The sequence below is a fragment of the Setaria italica genome, chromosome III, assembly GCF_000263155.2.
Source record: "Setaria italica strain Yugu1 chromosome III, Setaria_italica_v2.0, whole genome shotgun sequence".
In the NCBI taxonomy this organism is placed as follows: domain Eukaryota; kingdom Viridiplantae; phylum Streptophyta; class Magnoliopsida; order Poales; family Poaceae; genus Setaria; species Setaria italica.
The window spans coordinates 41,292,795-41,296,764 of record NC_028452.1 but is presented as its reverse complement, the minus strand read 5'-3'; the positions used below and the strand labels follow the sequence as shown (position 1 = coordinate 41,296,764).

General features: G+C 44.9%; 1 long non-coding RNA gene across 2 annotated transcripts; it reads right to left on the bottom strand.

The window, feature by feature from the left end:
- Positions 1–1,072: 1,072 nt before the first annotated feature.
- On the bottom strand, positions 1,073–3,366 carry LOC101779042. Of its 2 annotated transcripts, none has more exons than XR_002676846.1 (4): positions 2,509–3,366; positions 1,704–1,895; positions 1,497–1,593; positions 1,073–1,396 (listed from the first exon to the last, which is right to left on the bottom strand). It is a non-coding gene; the product is annotated as an uncharacterized LOC101779042 (long non-coding RNA). The 2 variants fall into 2 exon arrangements; XR_002676847.1 differs by having other exon boundaries at positions 1,704–1,827.
- Positions 3,367–3,970: the final 604 nt, after the last annotated feature.

The following is a 3,970-nucleotide window of genomic DNA, read 5'->3' as shown; positions in this document are numbered from 1 at the left end:
CGGCTGAGGGACATTGCCCCACCGTCGGCTGCGGCGCTGGACACGGGCGGTGCTCCCGGAAAGACGAGGCGAGCCGCGACTGCCGCAATGTCGACGAGCTCAAGATCATCTATTATAAGCACTGGAACATTTGGCGCCCAATGCGCGTCCTACCGTTTCAACAATCAAATGCAAATAAATAGAAAGGAACGAAAGACGACAAACTACATGCCCCTCAGGATTGGACATGGTGCATCAGTCAACACTCTCAGGACGTATTTGGCATTACTGTGGAGCTGAACTTCAGCAACTCCAACCAATTTTTCAGCAAAACACCTTAGCTCCAAAACTCCATGGAGCTGCCAACTCTACGGAGCTGTAGTGCAAATGGGGCTGGAGTTTTAGAGCACCTCTTTTGCAGCTCCAAAACCACCGAATATGAACCTCCTCGTGGAATGGTGGGTCATTACCTACCAATGCCACTGGTTAAAAAACGGTTCATTTCTTTTCTCCCGAGCCCCTCCCCCTCCCGATAACTCCCTCCCGCGCGCCTGTCTTCCTCCCCCGCCGCCTGTCAATGCACCGCTGAGCGGCCCCTCCTGCTACCCCTCCCGACCGCCGCCGGCCGCCTGCCCTCGCCGCCGTCCACCGTCCGCCGCTGCCCCGCCTTCTTTTCTCCCCGCTACGGAGCCCGCCATCCCACCGTCCGCCCACCCCGCCGGTACGAGCGCACGCCCCGCTAGCCCGCCGCCCCCATCTTGCCTGGGCGGGGCTCCTCCACCGCTGGACCAGGCCGCCGCCTTGAGACACGCCTCCCGTGCGTCCACACCCCTTCCTTGCCGCCAGCCGCCCGAACCCCGCGGTCTCGCCGTCCGCACCCCTACCCGCGCCTTCTGAGGAAGAAGAAGATGGGGATAGAGAGGATGACAAGTGGGGTCTAAATTGGGGGGCAACAATGGCAAGCCATACTAAAATTGATCTTTTTTGGAGCTGAGAGCACTCTTCTAGCCAAACATCCCATCTAGACCACTCCAACTCCACCCAGAGCTGGTTCCACCTGGAGTTTTGGAGTGGAGCACGCTCTGGTTCCACATGGAGTTCTGGAGTGGAGCCACTCCACCCTGAGTTAGAGCCATGCCGAACAGGATCTAAATATTATTTTTTTTACAAACATGAATTTGCTATTCATCAAATTAAATCTGAATATGTATCTCTGAATTCGTTGTCTATCTCTGATCTCATTTCATTTTCTAGCATAGCCATCACCAGCACGGAAGTCAGCCTCAGCTACTCGTCCGACATGGCCAGCAGAAGCACTAACACCAGCACCAACAGATGGATGTGCCTTTCCACTGAATATCCTGATGGCATCAGTATTCCTCAGAACAATGATGAAGTCAGCTATCTCACCTCCAGCCTGTTGGGAGAGTCAAGCGAATATCTGATTTGTTGATGAACAAATGTTAAAACAGAATTGAATTGATTCAGTCATTAAGACTGCACAGTACTCCACTTACCAGGATCTGAAGAATGGCATGAAAGGGACTTCATGCTTATAGTGTGTCTTATCAAGACGCCAATGCAGTTCCTGTCCCCCACATTCCATATCATAACCTGATATAGAACAATCATAGTGATCACCCTATGCAGTCAGTATTTGGAATTCTTCCTGCGTAAGTATCACATACGGATTGCAATTTAGTCAGAAACGTACACATACATACCTCGCCTAAGGATTGCTTCTTTTCTCCACTGCAAGCAAGCAGCAGCTCCTCTCGAGCACACAAATCACAAGCAGCAACACGCCAACTCCTCCATCTCCCATCGATTCAAGCAGCAGCTCCACCACTGTAGGCATATGTAATGAGCTTCCGAAGACCAAAATCAAATGGACAGAAAATGATCACCTTCTTCTACTGCATACCAATAAATTGATGAAAGTAAATTTGTCATCAATATAAAGAGGTACAAAAAACTGTTTAGTTTTAGACTGCATAAAACTCAAGAGTCTATACATTAACAATGCTCATCTGGTAGAGTAAAAATTGTTTAGTGCACTGTCTATTTGATAAATTAACATTAAAATTATCATGTCAGTGAGGCCAACCTCTTTCCAGTGTACTAATTTTTCTTGCTCACTTACGAATGGCAAAATTAAAAAATCACCAATTGAACATATACAAACACCACCTGAGGAGCACACAGATTTGCTGCAGTCTGTAAAACAATTGAGCAAAGGAATAGCAATAGTAGTGATGGTTACTTTTACAAGCATAGGACCACGATGCAAATAGGATATGATGCTGCGGTTTGTAGGCTTTCACCATTCTTCCACTGAACGTCTAAGGTGGTGTTTGGACAAACAGGCTCAATTGAAAGAATCCTCAAACACTGACCTATCTATTTGCCACTTAAAGATAACCTTAGCTGGCCATTCAATTGATGGTGTACTGCAAGCTCCAAAGTCACTACAGGTGGCCAAAAGGTTTGGAAAGTAATGCAATAAGAAACAAAGGGGTACAAATTTACCTTTTAAAGATATTGGCCTGTACAATAACCTTTTGGTTCAACAAATTGTTGCCCATGGAAGCACAAGTCACTGCATAAATAGAAAGGACATAAAAACATAATCAAACAGAATCATTACTCAGTAAGCTATTTCAGATTGAAGAAATAACCAAAATACAAGAGCACCAACAACCAGACCTTTTTGTTCCTGGTCAAAGTACAGATTTCCATGTAGTACCCACGACAAATTAACTATGTCAAGGTTTCTAAAATACTCAAGCTATTAACTATGAACTATGAAGCTTACGTTGAGTTCATCATCAACCACACTGAAATCCTCAGCAGTTAATAAGTAACCATCAGTTGTAACACAGAGCTTATTCACAATTAAGCTAATAACGATGTCATCACCCTCATATATACACAAGCTATCAGCTGAGGTAGCAGTAGATGCATTACAAAGCAAGCAGCTACGATTTATATGCTCACAATCACAGCCAAGGACGTACAAATCTCAGGCAAAAAACCAGATCAGGAAGCTATACTTGAGGAAGGGGAAGGGGAGCACTACCTTAATTAAGTGAGAAGAGCGAGGAATGAGGAGGCATTACCAATGAAGGCCCACATCAAGCAACGATCTTTTCGTTACCAGCGTCAAGATCCTCTAGCAGCCACGCTCACGGGCATGAGCAGTCCTCCCTCCTTCCGCATAGGAGTTTGTCCATCCTCTCCCCACCCACATCAACGGCCGCAGCGACCTAGAGCAATGGAGGAGGCGTAGAGGCCATCGGGACCAGCAGGAAGCAGGAGCCGTCAAATCAGAAGAGAGGAAGCCGCCATGATATCTGAGATTTTTGGGAATGAACAATAGGAAATAAAAAGAAAAAAGCTATTACGCGCGGGGTCACAACAGTGCATAAGCACGCGACCCATGTGGCCTGGCGGCATGGAGGTGGGCTGCTATGGCCCATATGCATTTTTCTTTATGTGTCACATTTAAAAAATACGATAACTTTCTAATAGAGTGTCCCTTTTTAATTCCATTTTCACCACTGCGACGAGATCTACAAAACAAGATCTATGATGCATATGTTTTGAAGTATTTTTGTGTACTAGCAACTTATTTGAATGTACTGCAATTACTTATGTACTAAGTATGTAGCGACCTATGTATAAAGCTCTTAGAAAATTGTGTATATAAATTGCTAAAAAAATTAGACTCATATTGCTTAGTTACCGAAGTGTCTACATAAGATGCCACATTTTCTTTATACAAGTTGTTACAATTCTTTGCACAACGTGACACATTTATCTCACCAAAAGTAGACATATGTTACATAATCTCTATATAAGTTTGATACACTTGCCTACACATAAGCTGTTATATTGTATCTAAAAATATGTATGTCGAGACACAACAACTTGGTCTTGTACGCTTTGTTTTTAATCGAAACACAATTTGATTATAATAGGTTGGTGTCTT